At 42.3% G+C, this 21796-nt stretch overlaps 1 long non-coding RNA gene across 3 annotated transcripts; it reads right to left on the bottom strand.

Annotated features, from left to right (window-relative positions):
• Positions 1 to 6530: 6530 nt before the first annotated feature.
• On the bottom strand, positions 6531 to 20636 carry LOC150051131 (uncharacterized). Of its 3 annotated transcripts, none has more exons than XR_016538412.1 (3): positions 20572 to 20636; positions 10952 to 11099; positions 6531 to 9206 (listed from the first exon to the last, which is right to left on the bottom strand). It is a non-coding gene; the product is annotated as an uncharacterized LOC150051131 (long non-coding RNA). The 3 variants fall into 3 exon arrangements; XR_016538414.1 differs by lacking the exon at positions 20572 to 20636 and adding an exon at positions 12388 to 12637; XR_016538413.1 differs by lacking the exon at positions 20572 to 20636 and adding an exon at positions 11758 to 11825.
• Between the last annotated feature and the right edge of the window lie 1160 nt (positions 20637 to 21796).

Genomic DNA, 21796 nt, shown 5'->3' with positions numbered 1-21796 from the left:
TCTTATATCTTTTCTACATGAATTTCCCCAAACTGACAGTGAGAGCTGTTGTCTTGGTGTCCGTGGTGATGTAAGCTGATGTGCTTTTAAATCCTGGGAAACAAGAATGTCGGGCCAGGAGCCTGGCCTAGCGGCGTAGAGTGATCATCTAGCATGGAAGCCTTGCGTTCAACTCCTCAGTACCACATACATATAAAAAAAAGCCGGAAGGGTCAGTGGTACTGTGGCTCAAAGGTGGAGAACTGGCCTTCAGAAAGCCCAAGGCCTTGAGTTCAAGCCGCAGGACTGCAAAGAAAAACAAGAATAGGGGCCGGGAGTTTGGCCTAGTGGTAAAGTGCTTGCCTAGCATGCACAAAGACCCAGGTTCGATTCCTCGGTACCACATATATAGCAAAAAGCCAGAAGTGGTGCTGTGGCTCAAGTGACAGAGCCCTATCCTTGAGAAAATCCAGGGACAGTGCTCAGGCCCTGAGCTCATGCCCAGGACTGGCAAAAAAAAAAAAAACAAAAAACAAGAATAACAACAAAAATAGAATGTCCTAAGCCTCACAGGTTCCCCCAAATAACCACTAACCGTCCTCCAATGTTTTCACTGAATCCAGCTTCAAAATCCAGTTTCATGAGAGAGAGCTGGAGCATACCCCCTCTGTGGTACCTTAGAGCAGGATAGAACACATCTATGCTGATTGTGTGTTCCATGAATCATTGGTGTTATACGAATAACTCTCAGTTTGGTGAAAACCATTTAAAATCTTACAGTAAGGAGCTGGGAGTGTGGCTTAGTGGTAGAGTGCTTGCCTAGCATGCACGAAGACCTGGATTCGATTTCTCATTATCACATACATAGAAAAAGCTGAAGAGGTGCTGTGGCTCAATTAGTAGAGTGCTAGCCTTGAGAAAGCCCAAGGACAGTGCTCAGGCCCTGAGTTCAAGCCCTAGGACTGGTAAAAAAAAATCTCATACTTTTACCTATTTATAATAAAAACTGAAATAATTTTATTTTTCTATTATAGAATTGCACTTTATAATAGTTTTATTCTTATGTTCCTAGATAGGGAGGTTTGGGGTTATTTTGCTGTTGTTTTTATTGTTGGTTTAGTTTTGGTTTGGGATTAGGCTAGTTTTATATATTCTCTTTAGTTTGGATTGTTTAGCTTTATTACAGGAAATCTCCCTCTCCCCACCCCCCACCCCCAGTCCTGGGCTTAGACTCAGGGCCTGAGCACTGTCCTTAGGGTTTTTATTTCAAGGCTAGAGCTCTACCACTTGAGCCTCAGCACCACTTCCAGCTTTTTTCTGTGTATGTGGTACTGAGGAATTGAACCCCGGTCTTCATGCATGCTAGGGCAAACACTCTACCATGAGGCCAAATTCCCAGCCCCTAGAAATCTTAAACATACACACAAATAAAAAGAACATATTAATCTCCACTCCGCTTCAACAGTAGCTCACGGCCACTATTGCTCTGACCTTGCCCCTACCTGTTCTTCCTTCTATTCAGATTATTTTAAGACAAATCTCAGACATCATATCTTATAAATATCACTGAAAAAATGTTAATATAATCTATAAATATAGGAAGTCTTCTTAGTTTGACAATTGTTTTTCTTTAAGTTTGCTGGATGGCTAAAGTCTTTAAAAATATCATTTGATGAATTGTCCAGCCTAAAAAGTTATAGATGTAGAATGATCCAGAACCTTCTTTTTCTAGATGATGACAATATGCCAAGAATGAGGAGGAAAATGACTGCTTGTATTTGTTCTAAGTCTTCTCCCAAACTTGGTGACTTAGAACAACTGTTGTATTTGTCCCTGGGTCTGTGACTCACTGGCTTGGTTCAGGGGACTTGGGCTGATTTCAGCTAGGCAGTCCCATGCATTTCTGAAGACGCGGCTGGCAGCTGATGGTCAAGGTTGGCCTCACTCACCAGGCTGGGCTGGAATCTTGATTCTCATCTCTATGAGGCAGGGCTAATTTAATCTTATGTTGGTTCCAGGATTCCATGCACAGCAGAGATGACGCTTTAAAGCACAGCATTTTGAAAGTCTTAACATGCACAGTTGGCTAAGGCAAGCTGCTGGCTAATTGTGGGGGGGAGGGGGATCTTGGCTTTGAATTCAGGAGATCATGCTTCATGGGCAGATGCTCCACTACTTGAGCTATGCTGTAGCCCCTTTGTGCTTCGGTTATTTGGGGGATAAGTTCTGGAGTTTTGCCTGGACTGGCCTTGATTGTGATCCTCTTATTCATGTTTCCACCACAGTTGGCATGGCAGGCACATTCCACAACACCCAACTTCATTTCTGGCTCTTAATGAGCCCAGTTCTTCACTCTACATGGATGATTCTATCATTTGTACTCTACTATAGTCCAGTTACAAGGCCAGTATTGGTCAGGCCTCTTGATTGGAGCCCAATGCTATTTTCATAACCCTATAGGGCCCCTGAAGCAGGAGCCTTAAAAGGTAAGTAAATTCCCTGACTCAAATGCCAGAGGAGTGAAGTGTGTTGAGCCAAGAAAACACTCTTCCTATTAGGGCGCAGGCAGGCTACATGTCCTGGGACATTTTCTAGCAGTATAGGGCGTATGGCCAAGGATGTCCTCATGATTGCTGACAAAACAGTGATTTGAGGCCTAGGAAGGGCCTTTAACTACCAAAACTCCAGCTTTTATTCATTGGAAAACTGAAACTCACTGTAGTATAACATCAAGTAACAAGATTTTGTAGTAATGCCCAAATGAAAACTTGCACTTTCAATTAGTACATACAAGCAGAGTCAGCATCAGTCAACCAGCAGGGAAATATACATTTCAACCATACGCTACCACGTCATACCTTCTAGGATGACTTTAAACAAAAGGTAGTTAGTGTTAGGATGTAGAGGATTTAGAATCCTGAATGTAGCCGGTGAGGTGGTAAAATGATGTGCCTCTTTGGCAGATCTTCAGAATGTTAAATATAGTTACCCTGTGGCCTAGCAATTCTACTCCTTGATGTGTACCAAAGAGAAAAGGTAACTATATAAAGGCTTGTATGTGAATGTTCATAACAGCATTATTTCTAATAGTCAAAAGGTAGAAACGACCTAAATATGCAATGGTTGGGGAATGGACAAATAGTATGTCCAAGCAGGAAACGCTGCCCGACTCTTATCTCTAACAAGCTACTCAAAAAAGTAGAAATGGCACTGTGGCTCAAGTGGTAGAGCACTCACCTTGATCAAAACAAGGTCAGGGGCCGGGAGTTTGGCCTAGTGGTTAAAGTGCTTGCCTAGCATGCATGAAGACCCTGGTTCGATTCCTCGGTACCACATACATAGACAAATGCCGGAAGTGGTGCTGAGGCTCAAGTGGTAGAGCTCTAGCCTTGAGAAAGTCCAAGGACAGTGCTCAGGCCCTGAGCTCAAGCCTAGGACTGGCAAAAAAAAAAAAAAAAAAAAAACAAGGTCAGGGACAGTGCCTAGGCCCAGAGTTCAAGGCCAGGACCCACATTAAGAAAGAGAGAAAGAGAGGGAGAGGGGAGAGAGAGATAGAGAGAACAAAAGATACATGAAGGGGTGCAAAAATCAAAGATAGGCCATTCCATGTGCACAAGGTAGGCACTTGCTTCTGTAGAGGTGAAATTAGGGTCACTGTGGAGATGGCATTGGGGCAGGGCTTTCAGGATGCCTTAAACATACCTGGATACAGGGACCAGGAATTTGACCTAGTGGAAGAGTGCTTGCCTCGCACGCATGAAGACCCGGGTTTGATTCCTCAGTACCACATACATAGAAAAAGCCAGAAGTGGTTCTGTGGCTCAAGTGGTAGAGCTCTAGCCTTGAGAAAGCTCAAGGATAGTGCTCAGACCCTGAGTTCAAGCCTCAGGACTGGAAAAAAAAATAACCTGGACATGAATGGGATGGGCTACACATCAGATGGGAGGGACCACATGGGTATAAGAAACCTGATAATTTGTTCATTTGTCTATTTTTGAACAACTGCAATGAATATCCTGTGTAAAGGGCTAGGAGTGAAGAGGAGAAGCAATTCTCTGATCTTAACCCCAACTCAAGAAGTTCTCCTTGTAAAGGAACCAAAACTGATAAGAGATGAGTGAGACACAGGTGGGGAAGGCGGCTCTAGACAAGGGTAGAGCACACATGAAAGCACGGGGCACTTACAGGGGAGACAGCAGGAACTCCAGCATGTTGGAAGAGAGCAGGGCAAAGGGGAAGCTGGAGGCACGAACAGGGAGCGTGGTATCTGCAGACATAAAAACCCACTTGGCCTTGTGAGTGGCAAATATGATCTGAGTAGTGAGGGCGAAGGCTGGAGGGAGGTAGGAATGAAAGGTGGGGCATCGCAGGACAGGAAAAACAAGAACCTGAATTCATGTGTTTACAATGGAATTGAAGGAGATGGATTAGAAGAATATTTAGGATGGAAAACTGCACTGAACATTGAGTGTCGTGGATGGTGGGAAGAAGGTGAAGAACTGGGTGGGGCCATTCTTCCAACAGGATATCCAGAAAGGGGAAGAGCTTTGGGTGGGGAGGATGGGTCCAGAGGGCCTTGCTGGTCTGAGGTCCTGAATATTATAATTCAGGCTTAGCATGGCTCTCTACCATGAGAAGACAGGTTTCCGGCCACCTGTACATCATGGCTAATGCCACTGTAGGTGGGACTGTCCTGGGGGCTTGACCCATTCGAGTCAGCCACCAAGAATCCTCAATCTCAATAGGAGATTGGTGAGGAGCAGGTGAGGAGGTGAGGGGGGGGGGAGGAAGAGACAGACAGAGCACACAATAAAATGCCAGTTGTTTATTATGCTTTTCTTTTTTTTAATTTTTTTATTGTAATTAGTAAAAGGGTTACATGATATTTGCCAGATAGAAGGTGCATTAATTCACATACATTGATACCCTTTCACATGTCTTGGTACCCATTTCCCTCCCCCCCCCATTATGCTTTTCTGAGAAAAAGTATTGTTTGTAGTGGAAATTGAACTCAGGTCTCATGCATGCCAGGTTAGCAATCTACCACTCAGCTACATCTCAGCCTACACTCCGCTTTATTCCTTTTTCTTTTCTTCCTCTTTGTAAATTTTCAAAACAGAGTCTTACTATGCATCCTAGGCTACTCTCAAACTTGCTCTTCCCCCCCTCCACTTGTCAAGTACCTAGGGTGATAGGAGAGCACCACTGCACCCGGATTTGTTTTTTTGTTTTGTTTGTTTTGTTTTGAACTCTGGGCCTGAGTTCTTTTGCTCAAGGCTAGTGCTCTACCACTTGAGCTACAGTACCACTCTGGTTTTCTGGTGGTTAACTGGAGATAAGCGTCTCACTGACTTTCCTGATTAGACTGGCTTTGAACTATCATACTCAGATCTCAGGCTCCTAAGTAGATAGGATTACAGGTGTGAGCCACCAGTGCCAGGTTTTACTGCATTTTACCCAACCTTTCACCACAAAGTAATGGCTTTTGCAGAGAATTACTATTCTGCATTCTCCTCTTATTTTGTAAAACTTTTTCTTCTCTGTTTTGTGCTTTTTTCTCCATATATTTTTAGTGTAATTAATAGGAGGTTTACATTATATTCACCAGATAGAAGGTGCTTTTTTTTTTTTAAAGACAAGGTCTAGCTATGTACCCCACAATAACATCAAATTCACATTTCTTCTATCTTGGCCTCCTGAGTTCTGGGATTATAGGACATGCCACCATTTCTAACTCAAGGAATGAATAGAAGAACATGGTCTTTGAAGGAAGGACGTGGATTCAAATCTAGATAAACTGTATGACTAGACTGATGATAGCCTTTCCATGTGTTGTGTGCATCACCTGTAATACCTGATACAATACTTCTGATGCTGTTGAGCATCCCAAGTGACTGTGGTCTTATTAAGATTGGGGATGAATGTTTTATTTTTGTTTTCTCTCTTTAGCCTTCCTTCTTCCCTCTTTCTTTTGTATCTTCCTCTTCATTTATCTTGACAATTTCTCCCCAACAGGGAGCTGTTGGTTCATATCTGTAATTCTAACTAATCAAGAGGCTTCAATCTGCTTGATCATGATTTGACTTTGGGCAGAAAAATCCTGAGATTCAATATCCAAAATAACCAGCAGGCTGGGGCCGGGAGTTTGGCCTAGTGGTTAAAGTGCTTGCCTAGCACGCACGAAGACCTGGGTTTGATTCCTTGGTACCACAAATATAGAAAAAAGCCAGAAATGATGCTGTGGCTCAAGTGGTAGAACTCTAGCCTTGAGAAAGACCAAGGACAGTGCCCAGGCCCTGAGTTCAAGGCCTGGACTGGTCAAAAAATTAAAGCTAGGCTGGATTTGTGGTTCAAGTAGCAGAGTACCAGCTTGAGCAAGCTCCAGGCAGAACGAAGGAAGGAAGGAAAGAAAGAAAGAAAGAAAGAAAGAAAGAGAGAGAGAGAGAGAGAGAGAGAGAGAGAGAGAGAGAAAGAAAGAAAGAAAGAAAGAAAGAAAGAAAGAAAGAAAGAAAGAAAGAAAAGGAAAGGAAAGGAAGAAAGAAAAAGGGAGAGGAAGGGAGGGAAGGAGGGAAAAGAGATGAGCAGAAAGGAAGAAAAGGAAGAGAAAAAGAGCAAAAGAAAGGAAGAGAGAAGGAAGGAAACATGAAAGAAGGAAGGGATAGAGGGGGAGGGGAGGAAGAGAAAAAAGAAAGAGAGGGAAGGAAAGCTAATGTATGACATTCTCAGGCCATAGTATCACCTGTGGGTTAGGGTTAGGGTTTGGGTTAGCATTTTGGGGTGACATTCGAGCCAAAGGTCCCCTGAGAGAGAGTTGTTAGTGGTGGTGGCTGATGAGGGAGGGTAAAAGGAGAAGTTCCACTTTCTATTGATAGGCTCTGTAAGCAAAATGCATCACCCTTCTATGTGGTGGCTAAGCACTCAAGTGTCAGTCCACATCAAGTCTATCATCTGTAGGACTCAGCTCTACTGTTTCCACTATAGGGAAACAGAATGCAGGGATCTTTTAAAGGGAGCCCTGTGTTCAGATGGATGCTAATCACCCTCAGAGAGAGAAGGTTTTAATATTCTTTTTCCCCCCAGATATTTCAGTTAAGCTTATAGAGGCACTACTTGGGAAGTGAGGATACTGGCAGGTTCTGCCTCCTAGGCTTGTCCCAAGCATAAAGAAAACACAGGTCAAGCACTTCATTTCGTGCCTGGGTTAGAGGACCTAGCTGAGACCCACTTTATTACATCTGTGGACTCTTTTTTTCTCTGTGTAAGGTAATATTCAGAGATTCTGGGGATTATAATGTGACTATGTTTGGTGGGTGGGTGGTCATTTCTGGGCTACTACATCTGGCTAGGGGAAGAATGCCCCAGCCAGCTGTGTCTGTGCCTCTCCTGCCTGTTTGCTGTGGAAATGTGTCTTCATGTCTCCAAACTTCCCTAACATTAAATGTGTCACCTTCTCCTTCCAGCCCAGCTCTCCTGGTGACTTCCTATTTCTGCCTGACAGTGACAGCAGACAGCTGCATCATTTTCTCCATTGCCCTACGCAAAGCTGAGTGACCTTTCAGGCTCCTTCCCTTCTCTGACACCACTCCACCCACACTTTTCCTGAGTCACCAAATCTTAGCATCACAGTCCCTGAGCAGACAGGAAACTTCTCATCTCATGCACCTGCTTCTCAGGGATGAAGCTAAGCTCCAGTGTCCACTTTTCCTAGACACTGACTATTTAATGGCAAAGCAAGACAACTGCCTAAGTCCCAGAGGCCTACTCCATCATGGCTGTCCATGTGGATAACATTCTACCTGAGGATGATGCTCTCTCCAGCCTTACATCTGTCTCTGTTGCCCTTCCTCATCCCTCCTTTAGCCTCCACCTTCCCATCCCCCGATGGAAGACTGGATGTCACACAGGCTTCTCTTTCTAGTCTCCCCTTGGGCTCGAATCATGGTACTTGTTTCATGGCTGTCATTTGGGCTTCCCCTTGAAACACTGCTTCAACATCACCCAGGGATGGAGAAGAAAACCCAATCTGTGGCAAATGCTGGTTGAACACCTATGGTGTGTGAACTATAGGGAATTCATGAAGCACCAGCCTTTGATCACAGCCCAGTCCATATTCTGCCTTGGACTGGCATTTATATCTCCTTACATGACTCTTTGGCCCCTCCCACAAGCCTTCTCTGGCTCCAAGGTACCTATATCTGTCCACAGCTGGATGCTTGCCCACCTACTTCTGCTGACCCTGGTGTGCAAAATGTTCTGCCCTTCCAGACCATTTTGGCCTGGGTGGGTTTCATAGCCCAGAGTCTATTCTACTCTGTGAGGCTCTCCTGCCTCTTGACCAGGGCCCTATTTTTGTAGGTGGCCTCTAGTCTTCCATGGTTGGTGACAACTCCTGCTTTGGTCCTAGACTAACTGAAGAAGTTCGGCAGTCATCTTCACTGTCACCTGAGTGTTTTCAACTGTACCCTCCTCCTCCCTCCATCCAATACTTTTTGTCACCACCTTCACCCAGTAGATCACCCCAACTCCATGGCACTGAACCCCCTCTACACCAGTTCTCCACAGTGGCTCTTCGGGGAAGCACAGCTGAGGCTGAACAAGAGAGGGGCTTCCTCCTCAAGGGCTGCCCCCGCCTGTCACCCACTCTCACGTGAATCCAGAAAATGGGACCTCACAGAATAAGTGTTCCTACCTGTGGTTAAATTGAGTTCATCCTTTCATTTGGCCCTGAGAAATCTGACTGGCTGGGCAGCACAGATTCCTAACATTGCTAGGGGCATTTTGCTTTTGCTTTTCCTGTGAGAATAGAGATACATTACCTTTTGCTATATTACAAGTTATCTCCAAAACTCTGGCTTAGAAACAACCATGTCACTATTTGCCCACCTATGGGTCAGGAATTTACACAGGGCAGAGCAAGTAGCAGCATTTTGTGGAGAAAACTTCTAAGATGGTATCTTTCACCTGGGGTTTAAACAGAGGCAGTGTCTGGCTGAGATCCTTGGTTTTCCCCATGGAGCCTCAGGACCTCTAATTGTGACACAGTGGCTCATGTCCCCCCAAGCATCCAAAGACAAAATTCACCAAGCTTTCTTGAGGCTTCCTCTAATATCTGGCAGTGCCTCCGATCACGTTCCATTGTGTCCTGATTCGAGGAAGGCGTGTACAAGGGCATGAATACCTGGAGACACAGGTCACTGAGGCCATGGGAGTCTTATCATTCCTTATGCCTGCAAGACAAGAAGTGATGTGGGGTTGGCTGGGAGGAAATGCAGCAATTTTGGCTATATTATATTTGAGAAAACAGAGTTACTTGAGGTCACTTGTTTTATTGATGGTGCTGGAACTTAGTAAGCTCTTTGTCTACTACTGAGCTCCATTCCCAACCCTGAGGTTTTGGGTTATACCCTTGTTAAAGACACATGACAAATCAACAGATGGGGCTTGAGAGTACAGGAAGTTCATTTTAAAACTGAAAAGTAGGAGAATAAGATTACTTTTCAGAAATTCATTTTCTAGTCCCTCTCTCTCTCTCTTTCTCTCTCTCTGTCTCTCTCTCTCTCTCTCTGTCTCTCTCTCTCTCTCTCTGTCTCTCTCTCTGTCTCTGTCTCTCTCTGTCTCTGTCTCTGTCTCTCTCTCTCTCTCTCTCTCTCTCTCTCTCTCTCTCTCTCTCTCTCTCTCTCTCTCTCTCTCTCTCTCTCTCTCTCTCTTTCTCTCAGTGCCAGTATTGGGCTTGAACTCACTGCCAGAGTACTCTCTTAGCATTTTCACTCAAGGCTAGCACTCTGTCATTTAAGCCAGAGTTCTACTTCCAGCTTTTTTCTAGTTCACTGGGCATAAGAGTATCATGGTCTTTTCTTCCCAGGCTGGCTTTGAACTGTGATTCTCAGATAGCTTTTTTTAATTTTGTTGTTGTTGCTGCTGTTGTTCAAGACTGGGACGTGAACCTGCTGACACTTGCTTTTGCTCATTGGCTAGTTCTTTACTAGCCAATGCCAAGGAGCCATGCCTCCAGCCCAGTCTTTCTCTTTTTCTTTCTCTTAGCTAATGAAGTGAGCAACTTAATTATCCCAGGTATGCTGTCATAATAATGTAAAGTTGACTTGGGAGACCCTCCTTCAACTTGCACATGGAGCACCTTTCACATGGCTCATGCATACTGCCCTTGAAGTTCTGTGCATTTTATATTGTGAGCATAGTAAAGTCAGGGCTTGTATTTCACTGTTCCTGGGTTGCCCAGCACTAGGCCTTGCAGGGGAACATATTTGTTATTTGTATGGCATGTGCCTTTTGCACATAGAATTATCTACCCTATGGTCTTAGAACTGAGCATAGGTTGTGTGAGCAATAATGAGATCACCACCAGAAGAATTTGGAAATAGAGAAATTAGTCTTCCTTTACAGATAAGGTTGCCAGATTAAGCAAAGAAAATGACAGGATGTTGGGCTGGGGATTTAGCTCAATAGTAGATTATCTGCCCTGAGATCAATCTCAAGCACCCTCAAAATAAGAAAAAAGAGTTTTTTTTCTAGAAAAGGTAATTCAATATGTTTATTCAATTCTAATTTCAGATGAGCTAAAATACTTTTTTAGTATAGGTATATCCCATAAAATATTTGGGACATGTTTTTACTAATCAAATTTGGTATTGTTTTTCTGGAATCCATATATAACTGGGAACCCTGTGTTGGATCTGCCAAGCCGCCCTGGAAGGACATACTTCAGCGCACATGGATAAGAAAGAAATATGCAAAGTCACCTTAAGTTAGAAAGGCCCTTCAGCAAGACTTGATTGTAATGGAAGTAAAAGAAAAGCATATTTACCAAAACACTTCTAGTCTTCTCTTAAGAATGCCCCAATCAGTAAGGGGGGTGGGCAACAATGAAAAATGAAGGGCCAAACAGACCAACTTGGATCCATGAGCACCAGCTTCCAGGGCTGGGCAACTCTAGTTTTATTGGTTATGCACTTACTGGGACCCTTCTTCTGATCTACTTGCAATAACAGAATCACGCAGACTGGTGGAAAGACACTGGGAAATCCAAGAGCAGAGTATCCGTGTGGTCAGGTCATGGTGAAGGCCCTCTTTCTGGATGCCAGATGGCAGACTTCTTGCTATACCTGCATGTGTTCAGGAGAAAGAAAGAGGAATCAGCAAGGTTTGAGTAGATGGGGTATAAAAATCACCCAACTATTTCCCCACATTGACCCAGAACCCTTGCTATGATTTGGCTCCTTGGGTCTGGGCATGCATGTAATAGCATCCAGGAAGAGGGCCCTTCACCACAACCTAACCACACTGACACCCAATAGCAATAAGCTCTGCTTCTCAGTCCAAACTTAGTTTTTCTAGATCTTTACTACTGCAATGCAGAATGCATTTCTTTGGGGTATAAGTACACCATAGGAATACACAGCATTTCATGAATGCTTACACTATCTGATGCAATCCTTGTAACAGCTCTTTAGAGCAGTTTCAGAGGTGAAGAAACAGACCTAGAAAGATTTTGGAGCCCTTTGTCTGGGCTCACGTGGCCAGAAAGGAGTACAGCTGGAACTCTAGCCCATGGCTTCCTAAATACACTAGAAGAATTTGCAATGTTAACAAATAGCTTGACAATTCAGAAAACAAGTTCAAGAAGACTCCAGTTAGGAAATCCAAATATTGAGGAGGAAGAAATATTCACTCTTGGAAGGAAGTGACGCCATCAAGCCTTCTCCCACCCAGGGCCCTTCATAACATCCTAAGCAGTCCCAAAGTCACTTCACAGCCACTTACATTATGCAGAATGTTCTCCTGCATGAGTTTTACAAGAGGGTCAAAGTTATTTGCAATACCATTTAAAATATTTTACCCAGGCTCCAGGCCAGACCCTAAATCAACAGAAGTGTGCATGTAAAATGAGGAACTCTGAACAGGAGTACATACAAAACAAATAGCTGCACAAGGAATGAAAAGAGAGCCTACATCAATGGCTCAGGCCTGTGATGCTAGATACTCAGAAAGTCTGAGATCTGAGGATCATGGTTCAATGCTAGCCTGAGCATGAAAAGTCCATGAGACTCTTATCTCTAATTAATGAGCAGAAAGCTGCAGGTAAAACTGTAGCTCAGTTTATGATGTAACGGTCTGGAGTGAAGAAGCTAAATGAGAGCAGGACACAGGCCCTGAGTTTAAGACTCAGTGTAGGCACATGTGTACACACATATACATAAAATCCAGGAGTCAAAGAGAACTTATTTCTACCAGAGGCTAATTCAGAAGCAAGAACATGTAAGGCTACAACTGGAAAACTCCTTGGGTACAAATGACTAAGCATCACTGCTTTATGTTTATTCAAATATAGTATATTAGATCATTCCTGCAGCATTTCAGGTCTCAAGAATTAAACCACTAGGAGTGACTCACGTCAATCTCATCTTTTGTTAAAGAACATCCCATAAGGGCCAGGAGTTTGGCCTAGTGGTAGAGTGCTTGCCTAGCATGCACGGAGACCGGGGTTCGATTCCTCGGTACAACATACATAGAAAAAAGCCGGAAATAGTGCTGAGGCTCAAGTGGTAGAGTTCTAGCCTTGAGAAAGTCCAAGGACAATGGTCAGGCCCTGAGCTCAAGCCTAGGAATGGCAAAAAAAAAATCCCATAATTAGAATCTGTGTGTCCATGCCCAGCCTCGAAAAGATGTCACAAGCACTCACTGCCAAGAACCTGATCACAATCAGGGTTCCATGAGTATGCTGAGTTGTCACTGTGCTATGACAGCACCAGTGGCTGTTCCCATGTCTTGGCAAACTTCCAGGAACTCTATGGAGAAGAGCTTCTGGTCCCCATTTTGGGAATAAAGATACTGAATGTTAGGGATGTCACGTATCTTCTGGAGATGGGCCACTGACGAACTGGAAGGACCTCAGCTTGAATGCAAGTTCAAGAACTCACTGACCACAGACTAGAGCTCTCTCTCTGGGGGCACTCCAGCCTCAGCCTCAGGAATACCAGGAGGTAGAAGGGTTTAGTATACACATACACACATGGAAGAACATTATAACCTTATGCTCTTTAGGTCCTGGCTGGCTGGGTATCTGGGACAATAGTGACCCAGAAAAGCAAGGGGAAAACAAGCGCCTGTAATCCTGGCTATTCAAGAGGCTGAGATCTGAGAACTGCAGTTTGAAGCCAGTCTGGGCAGAAATGTGCCTATGAGACTTATCTCCAGTTAACTACTCAAAAATGGAAAGTGGTGGTATGGCTCAAGGTGGTAAAGCCCTAGCCTTGAGCAAAAGTGCTCAGGGATGGCGCTCAAGCTCTGAGTTTAAGCCTCACGACCAAAAATAACAACAACAACTAATTTTTGAACTTGTAATTTTGGGGGGAGGAATATTGGGAATTGAGCTGGTTTGGTAAGCCCTTTACCATTTTAAGTCATGTTTTCAGTGTGCTTTTATATATACATACAATTTATGTATATTTTTACCTATCAATTTAACAAGCTTATATATTTTGCATTTAAAACTTTTTATCTAAAAGATGTACCTTTCTATGCAAAATTATAAAATACAAGAATAGCCTCATTCTGAGTATATGTTTTATGATTCAGTTTTACTTACTATATGATGGATATGTTTTATATCAATAAATATACCTTCATATAACTTTTTCAAAGTGAATGATTTTTTAAATTTCTGTATTGTTACTAGCAAGGTGATATACAAAATGGTTTCAGTCACACAAGGCAGGTAATGAGTACATTTCTTTTGGGGCATCACCCCTTCCCTTGTTCTCTGTCAGTTTTTCCCTCCTGACTTCACTGTGAGCTATACAGTTCATTTTCTTTTTTTTTTTTTTTTTTGCCAGTCCTGGGCTTGAGCTCAGGGCCTGAGCACTGTCCTTGGACTTTCTCAAGGCTAGAGCTCTACCACTTGAGCCTCAGCACCACTTCCGACTTTTTTCTATGTATGTGGTACCGAGGAATCGAACCCGGGTCTTCATGCATGCTAGGCAAGCACTTTAACCACTAGGCCAAACTCCCGGCCTATACAGTTCATTTTCAACATAGAGTCCAATGAGTATCACTGCTACATTTGTTCACTCTTGTTCCTCTATTTCTGTGCCCCCTTACCTTCCCAAAGACATAAATATAATATAAAGTATAAACAAAATGAAACATAAAATATGAAACTAGTAAATGTTCACTGCACATACATTTGAAGTAGTACTAAGATATATAAAGAATAAACACAGAAATCCACCTTTTAGAGAGATGTTTTGGTAGATACCTTTTACACCGTATACCTATGTTTTTATATAAATATAAAATTTATATGCTGTTTTTGAAACTTAAAAATTTGACAAAGAATGTAGCGATATCCTTCCACATTAATAAATAAATTATGAAGCTCCTCTTTCTGACGGACTGTTTGATATTCTATTGTGAGATTATAATCATATATTGACTTTCTTTAGGAACATTAGTGATAACCATTAATTTCAAGCTTCAGAATTATAAACAATGCTGGTATGAACACCATTACACATGGAACATTTTTTCCAGCCTAAAAACTAGAAAAGTCAGGGTGATTGATGATTGATTTTGGAATCCCATAGTGTCTCAATTCTGGTGAAAAAAATGCACATCAGAAAAAATCTGAAAATCCAGCTAGCGTTCACATGGTTATGTCGGGCAGGAGGACATGGCATGGCTGTGGTTTTCTACTGTCTTCTATGTCCAACTTTTCTGTGGTGTCTTTCTAGTTCCTTCTATTGTGCTGAGTGAAACAGAAATGGTCATATTGCACAAGAAATACGTGTTTTAATACCATGCTAATGTCACTGGTGACACTTTTGTCTGGTTTCCTCTACATCACACTCATTTCCGTCGTTCTGTGGGAACCAGCCACAGGTTGGGCCTAGGTTGGGCAGGAGGAAGGGGAACACAGGTGTTTAGTGAGGAGCTGCTGGCTGTCCTGAAGACAGAACTTCAGGCTAATGGCTCGTGATGCTGGAGTAACCCGTGTGTGTGTGTGTGTGTGTGTGTGTGTGTGTGTGTGTGCCTTAAGTTCACAGAAGAACCCTTAAGGGCTACTCATGGCTAGACTGCCTTTTCTGGCTCAGGTTGAAGCCCTAGTTCTGGATTAATTTCCTTCTCCCTCCAGGAAGATGCCACCTGTCTCTCTTGCTCCTCACCAACCAGGCGGAAAGGAAGCTGGTTGGCTCTGGGCAGCAGCTGTCTCTTCCCTCCCCCAGTATGTCTATGAGGACACAGAGGATAATATTTCCATAGAGGTCACTGATCGAGTGGGTGGCTGTTTTATGTTTGGTCAGTGCAGACACACTTCGTCTTTCATTTGTGTGTCTCATTCAGACACGCATGTGCTCCATTTAGACACTGAGAAAGGGGAACACAAAAAGAAAAACTGAAAATTTCATACACAGCAACAGAGCAAGAGACTATACTGTGGTCCCAAAGCAGTGGTTGGGAGATCACAGATCCTCCTGTGGTCACAGACTATTGGGATTTTCTTCTTGACTCCTTCTATCACCAAGCTCCCACCTGCATCTTCCTACGTGCTCACAACTCCTGAGTCCTAAAGTAAAATTGAAAGTCTGCCTTTGCTCAGTTTGTTGCATTTAGTGGATTCACAGATGTACTATATATTATATAGACGGTCTTATGTGGGTAGATATTATAGATATAAATACCACGAACAGACCTGTATATATGCACACACATTGGACTGTGCTAGGTTTTGGGAACTGAACACAGAAAACAACTTGCCCCATGAAACATCAAAGATTACAAAAGAAGCTGCAGCACTGAAGGCCTTGCTGGCTGCCTAGCAATCTGCCTAGCTTGACTGTTGATAAGCATCTACTTGCTCCAGTAAACAGAAGCTGAAGTAGAATCATAATATTTGTTCCAGGAAACGGTAACTGAGGTCACAAATCATAAATAATAAAAGATAGAAAAATCCTCTGGTAACCTAATGGACTGAAAGATTTCTTGCTTTTTCATTTTTGCTAATGGCCTTTCTCCCTTGGCACTACCAGAGCTGGGCCCATTGTAGAAGAATTGGGTCTCCATTTACAAGCAGGACATGGTCCAAATGATTATTTGTATGTTGGCTGTTTGGAACAGAAAATGTGTTTTCCCTAGAAACCACCTTTCTTAGGGTAACTGGGTGCTTGGGCTCATTTGCACAGGGCTGTTTAGTTCCTACTGGGAGAGCACTCTGGATCTTAAAGGGCAGAGTCTCTACAGGGCAAGAAGCTTGGTTGGTTCCAGCTCCTTGGGCATAGCCCTAGCTCTGAGCATAAATGAATCACAGGTTCCTTTTCCATCTTCCCACTGGCCATTTCCCATCTGGCTCCAGGGCTCTGTTCCCTAAGCTCCTTCTACTCTCTGGGCTGTTCTTCCTGTGGAAGGAGCTTGTGACCCTAAATTTCCCAATTGTTGCAGCCTCCTGTCAGTTGACATCAACTAAGGGCTGGCAGAAAAGCAAAGCAGATATGAATTCATACTAGTAGTGGAATGACAAGAACCTCTCACCCTCATGTTAAAAGGGGCTAGCAGAATAGGAATGGAAAGCAGGGGGTTTAACATTCAGAATTTGCACATCTTTGTTGGACTCTTAAAACTTTCAGTTGCACCCTGCTTCTAGACCTGGACAGAGAGTTAGGAAATGATGCTTCCCTGGGAAATCCAGGATGCCCACAGAGGGGAGATGCAGGTTCAGACACTGTGGAGGCACTTCTCAGTGAACAAGGAGAAAGGGGGTGATAAAAACCCTAGGGAACGGCCCCCCATTCATGTACACTGAATTGTCCACAAGCTTTCTATGCTTCCAACTGAAATATTAATAGATAGCTAAGGAGCTCCAGGCATTTATGGGATGGTACAACATTAAAAAAAAAAAAAGACCAACACAGGAAACAGCAGAACAAAACTTCAAAGGCTGTATGGTTACTATCCAGAGAGATAAGATATTTAACCCATAAACTGAGAAAGGACATGTCTTAGTTGGTTCAGGGTGCTATAATAAAATACAACAGGATGGATACCTTAGAAACCGAAATTTATCACAGTTTTAGAGGCTAGGAAGTCAAGATTAAGGTGCTGACAGATTTAACATCTTGTCAGGGCCTATTTTCTGGTTCATAGGCAATAATTCTTCACTTGGAAAGAATGAGCCAGCTCTCTGGGGTCTCTTTTAGAAAAAGCACTAATACCATTCAATAGGGTTTTACTGTCATGACCTAATAAAGCCCCATTCCAAAAGGGCCCCTCATACGATTACATTGGGGATTAAATTTTAATAAATGAATTTTGGGGAAGACATAAACATTGAAAATGCAAAATAAACACTGATGATAAGAAGAACTTTGTGGGCTGGGAGTTTGGCCTAGTGGTAGAGTGCTTGCTTAGCATGCACAAAGACCTGGGTTTGATTCTTCGGTACCATATATATATATATATGTGTGTGTGTGGTGGAAATGGAAATAGTGCTGTGACTCCAGTGGTAAAGCGCTAGCCTTGAGGAAAGCCCAAGGACAGTGCTCAGGCCCTGAGTTCAAGCCCCAGGATTGACCAAAAGGGGGGTAAAAAAGGACTTTGGGCTATTAAGATATGGAATACAGTAAATATTGAATAAAAAGAAAATAATTGATGAAAATTTCAATGGATGGAAAAATGTAAAAGCATCTTGAAAATCCAACATCTAGCAAAAACAGAGGAAAGAAAATTATCAAAGAAAGATGTGCCTTGAATCAAAGTAGAAAGATCATGAGTTCTTTTTTTAATTTTATTTTTATTTTTTTTATTTTTATTATTTTTTTTGCCAGTCCTGGGCTTGAGCTCAGAGCCTGAGTCCTTTCCTTGGACATTCTCAAGGCTAGAGCTCTACCACTTGAGCCTCAGCACCACTTTCGGCTTTTTCAATGTATGTGGTGCCAAGGAATAGAACCTGGGCCTTCGTGAATGCTTGGCAAGCACTCCACCACTAGGCCAAATTCCCAGCCCGCCGGGATCATGAGTTTTAAGCCAGTCTGAGCTGTATAACAGTCTCTGACGAAAAAAAAAAAAAAGTAAAGAAAAAGAAAAGTGATTAGATGTTAGATGGCCTACTAAGTGAGCCACAAGATGAAACAGGAAAAGAAAAGGCTCAGTTAAGGACAAGTCTTTTATATTCTACAGACAAAAAAGGAGACCCTAATATCTTCCTAAAATAGCACGTGACACCCAAAGGACCAAGAGACAAAACAGCATTAATTTTTCAATAGCAACTATAAAGGTCAAAAGGAAATTGGAAAAAATGTTTATAATTCTGAATGGAAATGAATATCAACCTAGAATTCCATAGCTACTTAGGAAAACTCCTAGTTAAGTATGAAAACATTTCCAGAGATGTTAGATCTGAAACTATTTTTAGGTGCTTTTATTCTAGAAGATTCTGGGGAATATGCTACTAAAGCCAAAGGAGTGAGCTAAGAAAGAGGAAGACCCAGAGTTATAATGTAAGAAACAGGGGAACCAGCAGAGGAGTAAGGTTGCCTTCCGGGGGACAGTGCTGAAGAAGGCCTACAGAGGACCAGACTGGATTGGAACAGAGAAAAATGAAACCACAGTACTTGATGAAAAAACAATAACACGTGTGTAACAGACATGATTCCGCATTTTTTTAAGTAGAGGATCAGGGAGGAAGTAACTATAAACAAGTAAATAAATTATATTCCATTTTGGAAAGAAGTTAACTCACAGAAATGAAACTATTATAAACTCCAGGTAAAACATAAAGAAATCTGCAATAAAGAAATATGAGTACCATGCAACATATGGTAAGTCAACATAGTGATCAATGTTTGTGTAATAATCATCATATAAATACTGACTAGATTCAACCTGAACAGGAGATGTGAGCTGTCACAGGAGTCATGACAGAGCAATATGTGCTCCTACAAATTTACAGTTTAAACTATCTCACTATACGTACTGTATAGAAATATGGAGATAAACATTAGGGAATATAGCTCAGGATCTGAGAGCCTCAGCCTAGGAAATTGGTTTTGTAGGGTGGAGACTATTACTTTCCATTACCCTTTCAGTACTTTGAAAAACACATACTTGAAATATTTTCATGTTTAAGGTTTTTAAATATAATCAATGACCTAAGAAGATCAACAATAGCTTGATGGCTAATTGTAGTGAATAATTAAGTAGCATGTCAGGGTAAATAAAATTGGATTAAGAAATGGTTGAAAGGGAATGGAAGAAAGTGGGAAACACGGGCTGGGAAGGTGGCTTAGTGGTAGAGTGCTTGTCTAGCATGCATGAAGCCCTGAATTCCATTCTTCAGTACCATATACAGAAAAAGCCGGAAGTGGCACTGTTGGTTTGAATGGCAGAGCATAAGACATTCAAGGACAATGCCCAGGCCCTGAGTTCAAGCCCCACACTAGCCAAAAAAAAAAAAAATGTAGGAAACAGAGCATCACCCAGAAAAGACAGAGGACCTAGCCAGGCACAGTGACTCTTGCCTGGAATCCTAGCTACTCAGGAAGTTGAGATCTGAGGATCATGTTTCAAAGTCAACCTGGGCATTAAAGAATGTGAGATTCTTATCTCCAATTAACAACTAGAAAACCACAAATGGTGCTGTGGTTCAAGGGTAGGATGGTAGCCTTGAGCTGAAGAGCTCAGAGACAGTGACTAGGTCCAGAGTTCAAGACTCTCAACTGACAGAAAAAAGAAAAAGAAATGAAAGGACAAAAGACCAGTTGTGAGTCCCTGTTTTAACCCCAGTACTGTCAAAAAATAAAACACAACAAAGGAGTAATTACTATGCTAACATATCCATCAAAGAAAGGAAGGAAGGGAGAGAGGGAGAGAGGGAGAGAGGAAGTGGAGAGAGAAAGGCGGATAGGGAGAGAGAACAATAACAGGGTTGAAGGAAAACACTAAAACCAGAATGCAAAACACACAGCAAAAAAGACCCTAATGGTATCTTATTAATATGAGTATTACACTAAAAGGCATAGTTAGGGATGGAACAGATGAACTCAACTTAGTATTTTGAGCAAACTATTTTTAACATATATTCTCTGGTTATAAGGAATCATAAATAATTACTGAGGAGTGCTAATTGGCAGGACTGTTTGTCTGCAACAGTATGGATTAGCAATTTGAAATTACAGTCAGTACACATTGTACCACAGGGCAGTGAGAACCAGGCTTACTATTACTGGAAAAGATATCTTTAAAAAGAAAAGAATAAAAACAAGAATTAGGTGCTTGGAATCTATGCAGATTTTTTTTTTTTTTTTTTTTTTTTTGCCATTCCTGGGCTTAGGCTCAGGGTCTGAGCACTGTCCTTAGGGTTTTTTATTTCAAGGCTAGAGCTCTACCACTCGAGCCACAACACCACTTCTGGCCTTTTTCTATGTATGTGGTACCAAGGAATCGAACATGTCTTCGTGCATGCTAGGCAAGCACTCTACCACTAGGCCAAACTCCTGGCCCCTGAATATCAGATGAAGAATTCTTATTAATGAATACAAAAATATAGGGCAAAAACCAAATAAAAGTGAGTATGGTGGAGCATACCTATAATTCTGGCACTCAGGAGGCTGAGGCAGGTCAGCTTGAGCTACATAGTGAGGCCCTACCTAAAATTAAAACAAAACATAGTGAGGCTCTATCTAAAATTAAAACAAAACGAACAAACAACACAAAAAAAGACAAAATCCTAATGACAATCTTTTATGTTTCAGGTACCTGGGAAAAAAAAGTCATTTTCTTAAATTCTCTCTGTAAAGTAAGAACATAAAGAATTAAATAGGTTATAATCCTTACAATAAGGAAAATGATAGCAGTATGCAGTAGATACTAAGCACACAGAACAGTGCTGTGAGGGGTGATGTTAATGAGAGTTTACTGAAGAGGACATTACTGAGGTAAAGGACCCCTAGGAAGCAAGAGGTCAGTCATTCAGTCAAAGGGCACCATATTCAAAGGAGTTCATTTGTTCCCTGGAATCCTGTAGGGTTGATGCTATTATCATCTCCACCTTGCCAAGTAGAGACAATTAAGAAGTTAAGTAATTTGAAGAGGTCATAGGCCAGTAAGTAGAAGTTTTAGGGCTGGAGCAACCTCCACCCTGAGGCCAAAGGGCTCTTAGGAGACAAGTCAACAGGTTAGTTTAAGTTCTTTGCTAGTTCACAAACATTGTAAAAGGATGTATCAGTGTTCTCAATATGTAACTTTGAGAAGTTAAGAATGAAACATTTTAGTGGATAATGGATTCAGCACTCTGTAATCAAAGAGGAAAAAAAAGGGTAAACAAATAAGAGGCTGTGTGAACCTAGGAAGTGAAAAAGATCAAATATACAAAGTGAACATCTTCTACAGAGTCAACCAGGGGTTAAGAGTAGAGGAGGTGAAAATATGAAGTGTTTGACGTCATTCAGAAACCATGTGGGTCATCCCTGAAGAGTAAGAAGGAAAATTAGGATGTGGAAATAACTGTATGGCAAATTGTCCTGACTTTAAAAAGTACAGGTAGCTGCTTTGCAGTGACAGGACAATAGTTAGAAAATGAAAACTGGAATGTGTGCTTCTCCCTCCCCCTGGCAGGACCAGCTCCTTAGAGTCATGCGCTGTCCCTTGAACCCTGCCTGCTTTTTGCTGGTTATTTTGGAGATGGAATCTCCCAGACTCCCCCTCACTCTCACTGTGAATCTCCAGATCTCCTGAGAAGCTAGGATGCCAGGCGTGTCCCGATTACCTGACAAAATAGGAATGAATGTTTCTGAGGGAGGTTGATGTGAGA

Source organism: Megascapheus bottae, chromosome 17 (genome assembly GCF_031878675.1).
Source record: "Megascapheus bottae isolate mThoBot1 chromosome 17, mThoBot2.hap1, whole genome shotgun sequence".
Taxonomy (NCBI): domain Eukaryota; kingdom Metazoa; phylum Chordata; class Mammalia; order Rodentia; family Geomyidae; genus Megascapheus; species Megascapheus bottae.
The sequence above is the reverse complement of the archived record's forward strand: the minus strand, read 5'-3'. Positions and strand labels throughout refer to the sequence as shown.